This window comes from Macrosteles quadrilineatus, unplaced genomic scaffold (genome assembly GCF_028750875.1).
Source record: "Macrosteles quadrilineatus isolate MER2022 unplaced genomic scaffold, UCM_ALF_1.0 Scaffold_32__1_contigs__length_1466915, whole genome shotgun sequence".
NCBI lineage: Eukaryota > Metazoa > Arthropoda > Insecta > Hemiptera > Cicadellidae > Macrosteles > Macrosteles quadrilineatus.
This window is the reverse complement of record NW_026542625.1, coordinates 883,592-901,485: the sequence shown is the minus strand read 5'-3', so window position 1 is coordinate 901,485 and position 17,894 is coordinate 883,592. Positions and strand designations below refer to the sequence as shown.

Below are 17,894 nucleotides of genomic sequence, written 5' to 3'. Positions count from 1 at the left end.
TGTCCATAGTAAAAATAAAAGTAGGCCTACCGTGTACTGTATTTATGTTTTATTTGTCATGTTTATAAGTGTACAGTTCGTGTATGTGTTTCAAAAACTCCAAGACGCACCTAATGGGGAAGCTCAAGACTTTATATTAGGACTGATGATGGCGATTTAATTTTACCGAAATGCATCTCCTGTAATAGGATACATTAGGATCGACCGGCGGACACAGGTAATTTAACCTTTTATTGATTGTCATACCGATCCGGAACAACAACAAACAACATAAAATGAAGTTATGTATAATAGTTTGGCCATCATATCTGAAAATATTCAAACAAATTGCTGTTTTTATATATGAAGGCTTCAACTGAATAAAGATCCCCGTGCGTAGAACGGGTACACAGCTAGTTTAAGCTAAAAATAGACTTCAATACAAGCTTAGTTAAATATTTACTTAAATAGTTTCAACTACTAAACTTCTGTACAGGCCTAGCAGTCTAGGCTAGTATGCCTAGGCCTAGCCAATTATTTGCACACCTTATAATTAAAAGTGGACTTCTACATAAACCTAGGTATTTATTTAATAATTACTATAGTCGCAACTTGACTTCTGTACAGGCCTAGCAACTGTATTTATATAGGATAGGCTACTGACTGGGACGGGTGGCGTCGTCCTGTAATCCAGCTACTAGGAGGTCACGAATTGTGGATATTTATAGGCATGCACTGTGGATGCGATGCTCCCTGTGGATTAACGTCCGCACTAGTGAGTACTACGACTATCCGCAGTACTATCCTGATAATTAGACCAATTTGTAAATTACAAGGAAAAAAATGTGGTTCGGATTCCACTATAAACTGTAGGTCCCTTAGTTGCCATTAGCTGTATGGGATATTAATTAACAGCTGTGTCTAAGAAACATGTCGGTCTTAGTCACTAACAAGACTACAAGATCGCGCCACTCATCCTACACTCATCCTTCACTCATATTTGGGTTAAAATACGCACATAGTGGCGTCCCCATCTTAAATAATTGATAATTGATAATTGTTATCAACATTTGAAAATACTGAATACCTGCTTCGGAAATGCAGTTTCTATAGGGGATGATTTTTAATAGGTGATGAAGATTTTCTTTTGCTGTTATAAAGCAATATTTGCTACAAAACTAAAAGAAATAATTTGCTTGTACAGTACAAGGCCGACAGTAATTAGTAATGCGAATCTGTGTACTGCTTTATTAATCAATGCTTAATGGTATTCATCGGACGGCCCTTTTCTTTTGTACTGTCTTTTTTAATTACAATCAGTTACCCCAGGAACTGTACCTAGGCCATCTGCGCATGTGCAAGCTGAGGTGCCCGTGGGTACACAATGTCGAGTTGCATACGCTACGATTGTTTGTTTACATCTACGTTGTTATCTCGTAACCATCATGGCAACCCATAAGAATAATGTTAAAACATTGCAAATTTTATGTACTGCAAGTCTAAAAGTGTACAGGTATTATCAAATTGAAATTTGTTTGTTTAGTAGCATCAAAAATATTTGTCGAAATACCCCTCGTAAGTTTGGACTCAATATGTTCAGCCGTTATTGAGTTAATTGATTACATAGTTTGCATAAGGTCCGATTCCAAAGAGCTTCGCTCGATTCGCTCGCTCCGCTCAATTATGGTAGCCCAGTTAAGGAATTGTACTTGGTCTACGTTGTATCCTGCCCATTACACCCCCTTCCAAAATACCCCTTCCCTGAATCACTCTTGCGCTCTGGGGAGTCAAACCGCCCTCGCTGGCAGCTATAGTTAGAAATTAGGTAACCGCAATCGATTTTGATGATTTATCTATTATCTCATGATAAAGAGTATACACTACCTATATTATATTTGCCTACAGAATGACGTCCCACACTACTATAGTTAGGACGCTATGCAGTATGATGGTGCGGGGGGAGGGGGGCAACGTCTGGTTACGGTGTGTTTCACGGCAAAAGGCAAGAAGGAAAGAATCCGGGCCACAGTTACATGGCAGGTTAATACCTGCCATGTAACTGTATTTAAATATACTGGTGTTTATATTCGTGTCATAATTATTAGTTTTTTTTTTTTTTTTTTTTTTTTACTCTTCGTAGAATGTTTTACTGTATATTCAATTAACATAAAGCGAACGTTTTTTTCATTATGTATACAGGGTACTCATGAAGTATTGACATAATGAAAAAAAAACGATCGCTTTATGTTAATTGAATATACAGTAAAACATTCTACGAAGATTAAAAAAAACACTTATTCATACACAATGTGTAAAAAAAGATACCACTCTGACAGTTAGGAATAACAAACAAAAGAAGTCTAAAAGATATTCTTTAGTTTTTAGTTCTTTACATCGTTGAGTTTGACGAAGTAAATTCGGAATTGTAAAGTATATAAAGTTATTGTATGAAGTATTAGGGCCCACTAATATGAATTTCAAATACGTACATTATAATACATTAAAGAATAAACTGTATACTACAGTTAACTGTCTTTTTACAGCACTGAAACTCCTTGTGCTTATGCATTAGAATTACAGCACCTGGATGCACAATTTTTAACAAATAGTGGTTTTTGCCTCTGGGGACATCAAAATAAAGAACTAAACTGTCCCTGTTCCATTACCATTCCACCTACGGTTATACTGTAGCTTCTTCCCGTGTGATATTCGCTAAAATCGTCTCGTATTATGGTATCAATAATATAAATTTTGTGTCTTTACAATTGTATGCAATATTGTTTTTTTTTCCAATTTCTAAATACAGCTGAAATTGAAGTGTTAATATATTTAAGTAATTTGGATTTGAATTGAAGCGGAGCTCATTGGCATCGGGCCTATACAAATTTTGCCACACAGAATATGCCAATGTAACATTATTATACCCTTAGCGATATGGGAGTGCCCCTCAACATATTTATTTTAAATTACGTCCAGCGACACCCTCATATTGCTAAGGGTATACAGTAGTTCCAATAGATAAATGAATAATACAAATCGGAATTCAAATATACTGGTGTTTAGTTTATATTCGGGTCATAATTATTCAAATGTATACAAGTTTCAGTTATTTTACCTAACCCGCCATGTTAAACTTCCCTATCCCAAGCGTGATGTATACAACTTCCTTACTTCTCGAGTGATGTAAAGTTGAAAAAAACTCACTCGGTGATGTAATGAAACCCATTTAATTAACATTAAGTGGATAACTTAAAAAATATACCTCTATGGGGCGTATAAAGGTGGACAATGATCGCAACGACATTCAACGCTAGAAATCAGCTGTGTGTTTGAATTTTATTGTTATGCTTTGAAAAATTTTCCTATATAACCTAGCTTTTGTTTGTAAATGAACGTAACTGTTAGAAGATGAGTGAAATTGATAATGAAGCATATTGCTCGTAACCTCCTGAATATTGTCGGGTCAGGTAAAATCTTGTACGTTACACGTTACGCAAGAGCGTGTTTACATCACTTCGGTGAATTATGCAACTCGCCTTCGCTCGTTGCACAACATTCACCTGCGTGATGTAAAAACGCTCTTACTACACTTGTAATGTAAATAGCTATGAATTTGGTCTTCTTGTTGTATCAGTAGCGTAATACAGTATTTCTTCAATCTGTAACAGCTGTTCGTTTACAATAACAAAACAAGATAGAAGCCATTGGGATAACTAATAATACAGAAAATTTTACTTTATTTAAACGGTTGGCTAAAATAATTTTTCAGTATGACGGAAAATATAATTCACGATCAAAAGTGTCTGTTCAATCCCCACTGTTTCCAACCCCGTTTTTACGTTGTTTGTTAAACTGTTGACCTTGCCACCTTGTGACGAAAAAGCACATTTAGGCCAAAATAATACAATTTAATATCAACCCTATCCTTGGATAAACAGCAAACGTAACCGAATAGATACAATTTTTACAGATTTTTGTAGGTAAAAATATTCCCATCCAATTTCGTTAAATTTTTCAAATAATTTGAAATTTTACGTATAGTTATTTCTACATTGACAAACATAATTAAGGTCATTAATATTGAATCCAGGAAATTAAACTGAAAAACAAGTAATTATGGAGGAAAGGGGCTATCTCAACTAGCTGGATTACAATAATATTATATATACCTCACAGAAAGTTTAAATTGGTTGTATTTATTAAAAACCTTCAGTCCAAATGCTGAAACAATCTATTTCTGTTTGTCTGGCGGTAACGATGGAGGCAGCTTTCTTGGTTTGTCTTTCACCGACAAAAGAAACAAAAATACACGTGTGTTGTTGCATACATAAACGATAATTTTTAAGGTAAACTTGTCAATACTTACATTCCGTATTTTTTAGATATTTTTTGTGTTCTCTTGCTTGAGTAAAGAGCCACAAAGTGTCATACAGAGCCATTAAGAGCCACAACGTGCCATAAAGAGCCATTAAGAGCCACAACGTGTCATAAAAAGCCATTAAGAGCCACAACGTGTCATAAAAAGCCATTAAGCGCCACACAGTGTCATAAAGAGCCATTAACAGCCACACAGTGCCATAAAGAGCCATTAATAGCCACAAAGAGCCATTAAGAGCCACAGCATGTCATACAGAGCCATTAAGAGCCACAGCATGTCATAAAGAGCCATTAAGAGCCAAACATGTCATAAAGAGCCATTAAGAGCCACAACATGTCATAAAGAGCCATTAAGAGCCACAACGTGTCATAAAGAGCCATTAAGAGCCACAACGTGTCACAAAGAAGAGCCATAACGACTAAAATGCCTACTTTATTCTATGATTGAAGCGTAGAGATGTATCACTAAAATTCCAAAACATTAGCCTTGAATCAATTTGCGTCGTATCTATCTTAGGTATCGTATCTATCTAATTGGCATTATCTTTGACTAACAGCAATTTTCTAATTGTTTTATCTACTAGAAGGACAATCTTGAGCTATGCGTATTAAGAATTTTTCGTTAAGGCGACAGCCTACAGAGTAACTGTAATATCTATCTGTATGTGACGATTTTGGTAACGTAAGACTAAATAATCGTGTAAATATAAACTGAGAAATGGTAATAATCCACAACGCTTAAAACATTATTTTAAAATTAAATAAGACTATTCAATGGTCCATTGCCAATTTACAACCACTGTATTATGCTGCAGTTACAGTTTCGGACATTCATTTCATCCGTTATACAAATAATGGATAACCAATGTGTGTAATCATTTATAATGGTGAAAAATCAAGTTTTAATACTAGTAATTAAACCTACCCCTCCCGGCCCACCGCCGTTACCATGGCAACCGAATGGAAAATCACACTATACTGTACCGGGCGACCGAACCCTGCTGCTGCAAATACACAGTTTCACTACTTCCAAGTTTTGTTATTTTGGCAGTTTTACTAAAACGATGTTTATCTCAATGACGATTGAATTAAAAATTAAATGGCTTAAGGCGAAGTTATATAAAGATGAGTGGTAAAAATAAAAGATTAATAAGTAAAAAAAAAAAATATTTGTTTATTTAAATCGTGTAAAATATTTGTTTACTACAAGCTTTGACTATCAATGCTACAAACCTTTATTTATACGTCATTTATTTAATGATTTAGGGAATTTCATGCTCTACGCAAGATTTTATAATTCCAGGAGTTCATTGTTCGTCGTCGGTCGGTGACCTAGGCGTGAATGGTCAATGCAACAAATATTGACGGTGGTCGAATACTTTAACAATCACCAGAAAACATGTTTTGGAAGGATTATTTGGCGTATGCAAACCATTTAATTTTGGTTGGCATACGCAGTTTCAATCGCACACTTGATCATTGAGGGTAGTGAAAGTCATTGGATAAGATTTCAAAATAATTTAAACTGGAGAGTTCTTTAACACTAGCTCAGCGTCTTGTGATATCTCGGTAGTGGCCGAGCTTTGCACGAGGAAGGTAAGTGGAGCCACTTCTCTTCTCCACGTCTCTCTAACCGTAACATTGGGTCAGTCGCCTCGTTTTTGCAAATGTTTGTTTTTCCTACTCGACCTATCCACAACATCATGTGTTTACAGACGTCCCTTGCTATTGTATTTGTACAACCTTTATTAGAAATACAAAGGTATTTTCACAAAATTATTGATTGGTTACGTAAGATGAAACAAAAATTAAACACAGAGCGAATACCAAAACAATTTATGTTAACGTAACTTAACCTAATAATTAAATAAAAGTTTCAAAAGTACCCCGCCGCAGCAAACCGGCACTCTGACTTTACATTTGTCTCGTTTGGTTCTTACCAACATAGTTCCTTATACTGTATCAGATTTACTCTTATTTTAAAATAACATTAGGTTTAACGAGCACTTAGGGTAGGTTTGCTGCTACAGGGAATGAACAAAGTGGATTCTTGTAAAATACAAATGATTGAGAATATCGTAAGCATGACACCTATAAACCAAGTATGCGGAATGTAAGGTCTTGATGAGAATCTTCCAAGATAAATATTAGGTTTCCGATAAACCCTCTCCTAAAGGCACGAAACTTAATTAGGGCTGCATTTTGCATTTAATCACATTTCAAATGTTGAATATGCGTAATTGTTACTTTGGTTTTTATTTATAAATGATTACTTTTTCCTGAGTTTTACTTTTGATTCATATTTAGTTTCTTATTCTACCACATAGTCGATAGCAAATATATACACCAAAGAGGTATTCATTAAAATTAACCATAAAATTTAATCCACTATTTGAGAAACAGCTCTAGAAATATAACTTCAGGAAAACCTAATACTCCGGTGGAGTTAAATGTTATATTTTTTATGTGTAAAATTGTATTCAACGGGTTTTGACTTGTGTTGTTATAAGAAAATCCGATTTAATTAAGCCTGTATAAACAATGGTGGGTGTGTAACTGTTTAACAGTAGATTTATTTAAAGGACCACATTTATTCTTTACAGTATCCTCATCCCGTTGCGAAGCACGGGTAAAGCAACTAATTTAATGTAAAGTGTACAGACGACTAGTCTAGTTCTCCTCTTCGCCCGGAACGTATCAAACCCATTAACTGATTAATCATCCAAATAGAGTTGTAATATATTTTTGTGTTTTGTAATATTTCATTATATTATGTATTGTATATATTCATAATAACGTTGAATACAGAAATTACTTCACCCAATATCGAAGTAATTGCATTAATTGCAAAAAATAAGAAAGAATTCGATTTGTGTTTCATATACTAACCACAATCAGGTAGTCTCATAATGTCCACTGATGTTTTAGAAGTATCATAAGCTCAGCATCACAGTGCTTACCAAAAACAAATGTTGAACCATGTGCAAAATCGAATATCATCATAATGTACAAGACATTGCAAACAAACTCTTATAACGCCCAAGACTAGTGTTCGAAGATTACTTGAGCTGACACAAATAGTGAAATAGACTTCACTGAGTCAACGAGGTCCATCTTACATTAAATCATCTGTATGCTGTATAGGTTCCTAATACCACCATAGGCTATTGGATAGTCAATGGATTGCATACATTTTAGCCAAGATAAGTGTGGAAAGTTTGCCTACATAACCAGACTGGTTGTCGTAGAAAAGTTAATTTTGGGATTTAGTACATAAAAAATGCAGTCTACAATTTATTGTAAAACGTTAGTTACCATCACTTTGCTATCAATTAATTATGCTATCTAAGAAAACGAAAAAAAATTAAAGTTAAGAACTGTAGTATTAAGAACCGTGTTCTGACAATTCCCTTACAAAAAACTTTAGAAATGCTAAACTCATAAGATACACAAAATAACAAAAAATCACGCTCACTGACATGAACAGTTTTCTATTAGACGAAATCTTTTTGTTTATTTAAAAATACAAGTTATTCAATCGGGGGTAAATTTGATGTTTAATATTAAGTATCCCATGCAGATTAATAATGTGTTTAGTCAAAAAGAATTGTTTTTAAATCTGAAAACAGTGTTAGTGAAATCACGCACCCCTTGAAATTACCTCGCGAGTGTTAGGTATGTAAACAATGATTGTTCTTAATGCATTGCGGGACTTGGACGTAATGAGACTTTTGTGTTAATTAATTGCTTTAGTTTGGAGCAAAATAAAACATTCATAAAGTAATATCGTTAAACAAAATGAGACTTTGACATTATTTTGAAATGGACATGGAGTTCAAGCAGGAAAGCTTTTAAATGACTCAATATTAAACACAACAGTTTAATTATTTTTACGTTGAATCAACTAATTGAACTCTTGAAATAAATAATAGACATGTCAAAGAGATTCCCATTTGACCTGTCTATTGTTGGTTACAGTAGTAACAGTGACTATAAGCCATCGTGGTATTTTTTAGTCTGTTGTAAAACACGTGGCACTGGCACAAATATATAGGGGAAGAAGTGTAAAATAGACAAAAAGCGTCAGCCTCCCTCCCTCCCCCCCCACCCAGTACCACCCTTCCAGAGCACCAAGACAACTCGAGGAAACAAAAACCACAACTGTATTCCAAAATCATTTTTCATTTTAATTTAGAACCAAAATCTTTATCAACGTCGGAAACGATGATATTATAGTGAACTGTCAATGTATTATATGATGATAATCAACCACTTAATACTGTTTTAAAAGCATCCTTTGCTGCTTTAACCTATAAAAGATTTCCAGAATGTGTTATTCGCTTGCTAGCCGCATGTTGCTAAATGTTTGTTTCCGCGTCACCATGGAATGTAAGTTATTTCTTTAGGTTTGAGTTTGCCGGGTATTTTTATAGCGTTATATAATATGTGGCGATAATAGTGTTAATCCAATGTTAAGAATTCTACGTAAATAAATACATTAATTGTTGCACCTCAAATTAGCTCGCTACAAACATCCCAAGTAGTTTGACAACAGAAAGAATAGGTAAAAAAAACCCCAGACACACACACACACTGGGCACTTAAAGACGGTGTAATTTTACGAGATAACTTGTCTGAGAATGAATTATTGAAGTACAACTACAGTGCATAGCACTTGAAAACGTCGAATATTTACTTACACCTATACAATTCACAATATAGTACTGTAAATATACAGGGTGTTTCGAAACTCTCTCCCGCAACTCTGTGTTCATGTCCTTAGGTCAAAACAAACCAAAAATATCATATAAACATAGGCCCTATCTCGCTTCGTTTTCCGTATGTGTATGTATTTTTTACATAACTTCCCATGACTTTGGAACCACTTAAGGGTACTTCAAACTTGGTACGTGTATGGGGACTAATGCTTGAAGTTGGCACTTTAAGTTGTTTCAAAGTTATGGGAAGTTATGTAAACAATACATACACACTGACAGACGGAAAACGAAGCGAGATGAGGCAAGTGTTTATATGATATTTTTGGTTCGTTTTGACCTAAGGAACATGCCCACGGAGTTTCGGAACACCCTGTATATATAACCGATTGTGAGTGGTGATACATTTCGATTGGACACTCCGATCACAATCAGACCCAATACGCGAATTTTTCTTCTTTTATCATCTTTGTTATGGATTTGCCATCTTGTGAGTTAATAGTACAGGTTTTAGACGTATTTTTAATATTTACTGTGTTCAAGTTGGAGTGCATACGAATCCCCTAGCAATATAGTGACGTTTGAGTAAACCGCATCACAGAAAACATACTACTATAACATTGGTTATAGTAGTACGTTTTCTGTGACCGCATGCTCAATAAATACAAATTAGCACGAGACCCAATGTCCAGTAAATAAGGTATAATCAGGCGTCGATATCGATCAGGGAATTTCTCAGTTGTACCGTTGTATACACCGAAGTGACGTCAGTAGTTGCAATGGAGTCTAATGCATTCACGTCAGTCACACGGCGAAATCGATCAAAACTTAAGAGAATGGGTTTTAAACGCCTTACATTTGTCTGTAGTAGAAAGTGTATGTCGAAGCATTACTTCATCTATGGTTGAAGTACGCAAGTAAGCCTACAATAGTCATGACTCGGTAAAGATGTTGGCCAGCGGCTAGAGTCGGAATCGATCGAACCTGAGTCTGTTCACTGTTCACGAACGCAGCAAAAAGCACTATATTGTAAAATACCCCCGCCGCAGCAAACCTGCAGACTAAGCGAATTTTGGATTTTCAATTAAATCTATTTAAATAGCATTATGTTTACAAGTACAGTACCTAGGTTTGTTGCTACAGGGAGGATGATAAAGTGTGTTTTTGCAAAATATTAATAACTTATATAATAAATAAATTTCCGAAGTTTGATCAAAATATATCCATAAAAGAGCAAAATAACAGTTTATTTATTCTCCATAAGAATAACATAGGAATTTTAAATTTACAAATGTTCAATAGTTTCCGTACCCAATAACTGTAAAAAAACTTCAATATACAAGAAAATTATTTTTTAAGCTTTTTAAAATGGTTTAAAGAAAAATTAGGAAATTTTGTGTTTTAAGGATCGAAATTGAGAAAATCCAATTTTACCCCATAAAACTCCGTTCCCATGGTCCGATCATGCTGGTTCGCGAACTCATTCAAGTTTATCCCGCCTTACACCTTCAAGCAAAATTTAATCAGTTCAAGGACACATACACATAGTGGGATAGAGAACAACTAACAATTACGAAATAAATACAGCAGCTTACAAAATAAATAATAAGGAAGAATTCTAATCACGAATTTCCACGTCCAAATGTTTTTGCCGACAGAGGGAGGATGTTTTTGGCAAAGTCGGACTACAAAACAATGTTTTTGGAAAACAAGTTCGTCGCGGCGCGGGGGGCGAGGGAGGAGACCGCCATTTAAAAGCGATGACGTAGTAAGCTAATTCAATTTTTATTTACCTTTAAAGGTCTATTTTGAAACTGTCGTTATTTTAATTCCGCCGTCATAAAAGGATTTGTTTAAAAAATAAAAAGCTACGCGCTTGGAAAATTACGTGTCGCTTTAAAATTATCTATACGTTGTTTAAATGCTTATTTTTAGAAGAAAAATACTTGAACATTTTTTATCCTTCTTTGGAGCATCACAAGCTTGAATTCAACACAATTCATGAAACACAACCGCATGAAACCTCTTGTACAGTTTTATTTGATCTGAAAGTTGCAATGTTGTTACATCGAACGCTTGAAGGGAAAATTTTTTTCATAGTAACTAAGTTACGTTCGAGATCCATTAAGGAGCCAGATACCATTTATCATCGGCCAATGAATGATGCTACGAAACAAAATGTCGACGTTAAAATAGTAACAAGACCAAGGTTTGTATCGTCCTCAACAAAAAAACACTTGCAAATTCCAATGACGCAGGGAACAAAAAATAAATAAACACAAATAACAGATCAATTTCGACATCGCTACTTTTCACACGAATAATGTGTTTTGATCCAAGAAATGTGAAAATTACTATCCATTAATGAGTGTACAATGAAATCTTTAGATATTTTTTTTTTATCACGAGCAAAACGATTTCATTCCCCTTCTTCTCGTGCTATGAGTATACTTTCTGCGAATTAAACGTTAACAACTTAACTATCCATAATTATATGTTATTAGGTTTAATTATTTCTTTAAAATAATTTTAGCATTCAATTACTGTACACAAAACCGTTCAAATTATCTCGTTAACGATCGTCACGGCGGCGTAGTGTTATAATTGAAAAAGAACCAAACCCAAACAAAGAATTGTAGTAAAGAATCGGAAGCGTTGTGGATTAAAATATTCTTTTCATTCACAAGTCTAAAATGGAAAAAAATAATTAATTTAAATCGTTGTACGAGACAGTTAAGACAAAAAGTTGACAATATCAAACAGATTTAAAATCCACCAACGACCAACCCACCAACCAACGACCAACTCGTTATCAACATACGCTCCTTCGTAGACGAAACTTGCCGATTAGGGGTTTATTCGATATTTTTGCCACCCATCTCGTAATTGCTACAAGTTTAATTGTTTACCGTGGTAAGGTAACTAAGGCCTACTCAGTTTGGTTAAAGGAATTGTCCTAAAGATTTTAAGGTTTACGGTTCGATAAAAAAAATCAAAAGCTTTTCGATGGTTATAGATTGGACCCAACAACTGTGGATCATTGGTCTGAATAAATCTGGCTCTGGCTTAAAGTACCAAACCGTTAAAGATCTGTCATATTCATTCAACAATCTTCTTTGTATTTAGTACGCACCCTGTTCTTTCAACGTATAATTAATTTAAATTATAGTTCCCTAGTTTGATCTCTTAAAATCCTAACCTGGCAGACATTTATTTTTCATCTGTAAAAGCTCCATCACAAAACAGATACCAGGAAACCAACATCAAAATATAAAGAGTAGTTAAATTTTCTTCACGAGTTCAATAAAACTAAAATCAAAACCAGGTGAAAATTTGAATTTAAACCCCTATAGCGGATTGAACACCATGAACAATCGTGTTACATAACCGATAAAATAAACATAAGGACGAGCGTAGCAGCGTCGAGTTGGGAGTTTATCGATATGCCGAGATCGATATTTGTAGCTAGGCGAGCTGTAGCTACCAGACAGCGCTGTAGCTCGTGAGCTGAACAGTAGGAGCTGTAGCTCTCGGCTACTGTGTGCTGTGTAGTTACTGAACACTGCGGTGTTGCCAAACTGTGCACCGTAATTCTAGAAATTAAATATCGACAAAACACATTTCATATCCTATAATACATTATTGCGGTGAGTCCAGTGGAAGCAAGGGACCAGGCTTTACAGCTAAATTAATATGAATGAAATTTGTTTACAATAAGCCTGTAGACAACGTAAAAAACTATTTTGTTATTGAACTCAAGTAAAACCTAAAATGACAAGTTATCAATAATTTACACATTTTATACAAATCTGTGTATCTAATGCTATTGATTGCATGATTTTGTATAGAGGTGACAGGAGTCGGCTTCAAGGGGGGAATTTTATAAAAAGTCCTATGTTTTGTGTATAAAACATCCACAGGCAGAAATAGAGCTTTGTATCTTAATTATTTTTGGATTAGATTTGGAATCTACGTGTAACTCGATATCTCCTAAGAATTAAGTATGTTATGTTAAAAATTAATTAAATTATATATGTTAAATATTTCTGAAACTAAGAAATATTTTGGATTTAACGACTAGAAGAAAATTATACTATACTATAAATACTTGAAAAGGGTTGAATTATTTAATATTATTTTCAACCTAAAGCATTATTACAAAATGGGAAAGTATTGAAATATTTTACCACAAGAAAATTAATCAGTACAATGCAGTTCAACTACAGTACTGTACTGTATATCTAAAAAATCTAACTGAATTATCCAATTGTCCCCCATTTTTTTGACTTATTGGTTTTATCAATAACTAATTGTTTAGTTTCACTGATTAGCTTAAGATTTTGCTCAATATTTAGATAACTGTGCTAACTATTCTATTTTAATTTATTTTCACACCATTTGATTATGTAGAACACTTTAGGAAAGCAGATATATGACACAGCTAGTGTTGATTACTATGATATTTTTAGTTATTTTTTTAGTATTTTTTTAAAAGGAAAAATATCAACAACTTTATTTTAAATTTTTATTTGTTTAATTAAAGTATTTGGCTACACCAAATAATTCTTATATTTCATTATCATACAGCAAAATTTTTAAGCAATCAGTAGTTTTAATGGTGATGCATTTGTCTTAAACGTTTTGCTCAATATTTTTTTTTTTTTTTTATGAAATGGAACAAATAAATTTTATAAGCGTCTCCAGACTAAGCCAATTTCTATTTGTCTATTTTCTATTTGATAGGATTTTTACTACAATGTTTCCTCAAACATGTCAGATTTCTTCCCTATTCAAACAATATTAGATTGTAGGTTTGCTGCTTCAGGGACAGGTAATAAAGAATATTTTTTTAGAGAGATGTTTGGTATATTATTCTGCATCCGTTTTATTATCCTCCATAAGAATTTTAAATTAACATTGGTTAGGAATTTAGTCCTCAACCCATGCACAACAGCGCTTCAATATACTAATTTGTCTGTTTTAAGCTCTGCAAAATGGTTAAAAAAGCAATATTAAAATTTATTTTTTTGAGGGTCAAAAAAAGAAAAAACTAATAGGGTAGTCCAATCATGCTGGTTAGTTTGTACCAAATGTCATCACAATTGGATGATGTTTAGCCTATCGTGCTAATTTATCGTGCTAACGGACAACACAAAAAATTTATGAACCTGAACGGATGGTATTATTGGCCTTTAGGGACATCAAAATCAAAAAGTAAAGCGGTCCTGAGTCTAGGTTTTACCATGAGAGCTTCATATGGGAAATTTGATAAAAGGTGCACAAGAGAAATTGTAGAAGAGGTGGGAAGGGGAGAGGTCAATGACCAGTGTAATAATACATGAATTACTATTTGTTTCACATACATTTGGCTACTCATGGATTATTTATTGATGGTAGTAGTAACTTAGAAATTTAAATCTGATTTGAAATCAATGCATGAGGCGAAAGGATCAACCTGCTACTTGGAAAGTTGTTCCCAATCTTTAAATTTAAAGACGGCCTTTATATTACTGTACCAGTATTTAATAAGTTTGCAATGTGTATGCTGATAAAAAAAGTGTTAAATAAATTTAAACAGTAGGTCCAAGATTAAAAATTTAACATGAATGAGGCACGGGTTTTATCTCCACGGCATATCCAAAAAGAATTTAGGACTTAAGACCACTTTCAAAAACATTTACGTTTCTTTCATACAAAATTCCACTGGCGGAGGCACTAAAAAATTAATATGAAAATTTGTTAGGTGCTTTCTTGTTCCTCTGCAGTCGACTAATTTATTTATTTATTCAAACTAAATACACTTCCAAAACCAATGTTTGTAATTTAAATGGACCAGTTCAGTTGGTCTTTTACCATTTGGGGGATAAAACTTCTTTTGACCTCAAAGCAACCTAGGTAGAGTTTGAGTAGAACCTTTAATGAATTACTATTTAATAACTTGCTTATTACTTATAACTAAATAATATTTACTAAATAATAACTTATTGTCAAATTTGCAATTTACTGCGGATAATAACAAGACGAATAATTAAATAACTAGTGTTCAATAACAAAAATTAAATAACCAGACAATGTGAACTTAACAGTTGAACTAATAAATACATCAATTTAAAATATTTGTTGTCTGCAAACCTCTGTGATGGCATCCTAAAAATAGATCTTTTCAACGAAAATAGATATCCATAAAAATTGAGAAGCTAAAACTACAGTATTAATACAATTTTTGCATTTGAAATAATGTTCTTTAAAATGAGTTTATCTTCATCGCAATGAATTTACTTCATGGGGACAAACTAATACCTGGTTTCAGAAGGAGCTTCCTTCACAAATGAGTTGATTTTGTCTTTTGTCTTATTTCTACTGATTTGTGAGTATAAACAAATAAAATTATCAAGTCATACTTTACTTTTAATATCTTAAATCTCAGCAAAACAAAGTTACTGAAAATTATTTCCTGGCCTGCCTTAGTTTGATCTAAGCAATTGCAATAAATGCAGCAATTGACAAACTGCATTAAGACATATGACTTTAAGTAAGCCAGTAAGCTTTGTGTCAAGAATCAGTCATATGAGTCATGTATGAGATAAGACTATGTGAAGATAACTTACTCTGGTATCCATGTATACAATGGACACCATCTAATGTCAACATGTATGCCTACTGTGATGTCATTTTTATTTTATGTATGTATTTATTTATTTTTAGGGCGAGGAAGTAAAATGCTTCTACGCACACTCACTAAAAAACCCTATAATCTGTTACAGTGTTGGGACTAGTAGCTTTGGTGCCATTGGAACTACATACACCATCATCATGCTATTTAGTAGAGCACTTTTTAAAGTTTCAATGCTTACAATTCTGTATTTTCAAAATGGATGAACATATCACGAAAACTGTCAAACTATCCACCTTCGTTACTCATGAGTACAGAACTCAAAAAGCAACTGGTCTGCGAGTCCCCAAAATCAATGGTTGCACAGATTAAGACTGCATTTAAAATGTTTTCTATGGTTGCCTGATGAGATAAAAACACATCATAATTTAAGTTCAGAACAGAGAACTGACTGCTTAGTTGTTAGAGATGAGTTCAACAGATATCACAGAGCTTCTTATCAGCAGAATATGTTTATTGTGACCTTTTTGGACTGATTGGCAGTATTGGTACCCAATATATAAGAGCTTAAGGATTTTTCAAATTTTATGATTAATTAACGGATTTTAAAAAGCTTACACAGCATACTTAACTACAAAGTTAGGAAAACAAAGGTAAAAAATATGATTTCCCAAAATAGCCACTGGCTACTATAGAAATATTGTCAACATTACATTGGTTGTTAACTTGTTTTATTGTAAAGTAAACTTAGGAAATTTGAATCTCTTGGTAGCAGAATTATTGTAGTTATTATAGTAATTTTTAAATAATTTCAATCATTTTGTTATACAATTTTTTTGACTGTAGTGCTGTAGTGATAAAACTTGGACAGTCTCAAGCTTCCATTTAAACTGTTACTGACTTTACTTACTGTCAGCTTTTACTTGAACCGGTATTAATTTTTTTAACATCATTGGTATCTTTTTGTCTTGACATTGTTTAATTACTTGCTAATGTAAACATTTTCCTAAACAACATCATTGATTGATAGTCCAATGAAGACTTATATGTCTGTGTTCAGAATACAACCTGTTTAGGATCAGACCAGCAGCCTTCAGATTTAGAGGCGAGTACTATAACCACTTAGATAACAAGGTAATTTTGAACCATCAAAAAGCTAACTTCGTGCAGTAGCAAACCAAAGATTTTTTTATAGGTTGCTATACCATAGGTGACAACAATATTCTATCTAAACCAGTTTTGATTGTTTACCAAAAGGTAATTCATAAAACTAAATCCCAACTTGACTATATGATCAGCAGGGTTTTCACCCGTCCCGATTCAGCCGGGACAGTCCCGATTTTGGTTCCTTATGCCCGTATGTATGCCTATGTTAATTCGCGGGGAGGGGGGCAATGTCCTGATTTTTCCCTAACCTAAGTTGGCAATAATGATGATCAGTCACAACCCAGAGCATTAGAGATGTATTCTTCTTAAAGTCGCACATTGTTTCAATTATTCTAGAATGGCACTCACAGGACATTTTTACAGCCTCTTTGCACTAAGAGACCTCAATGAACAACATAGTAGTCATAATGATTTACAACATCATGGACCTCAATGAACAACGTAGTAGTCATAATGATTTACAACATCATAGATGAAACATTCAGGTAGCAATAGAACAATCAAAACTATATAAATACTATATATAAACTATTGCATAATATTTCTCTGCAACTACTCATGGAAATAGTGAAACTAGGGAATCTTCATTGTGAAACTTATTTACCACACCTATATCTCCTGACCAGAATACTTTTTCAAAATTAAAAACGCATTAAATTATTGTAAACTTTGTAAGAATTTAAAAAAGCTTTAGTACAGCAGTATGATTTCGTAGATGTTTTCAGATATTTTAAATGAACTGCCCAGAGCAAAACCTCCTCAGATAAGTCACAGAGAATTTCAAGCACACAAGCGTTGCTCACTTCTTTGTCTAACTGTTTTGTCTCTGATTTCTTTCTACACTACACCAGATCCTTTAGTACTCAGGCGTATTAAATAGCTTCTTCAGTCCACCAAAGATCTTCTACACCAAAACAGTATAAAAACTAGATAATATTTTTCCAGTTCAACAACACAAGTCATCTACTCAAGATCAAGATTTGACAGCCTTAAAAACTGTTCAGAATATAGGTCTCCTCGCCTGAGAAACAGCGTTTTTCTTA

The 17,894-nt window shown here is 33.7% G+C and overlaps 1 protein-coding gene across 1 annotated transcript in view; it reads right to left on the bottom strand.

Moving 5' to 3' along the window:
• Positions 1-17,894, bottom strand: part of LOC129005735 (claspin-like) — a 52,882-nt gene that overhangs the window by 33,222 nt on the left and 1,766 nt on the right. The window lies entirely within an intron of this gene.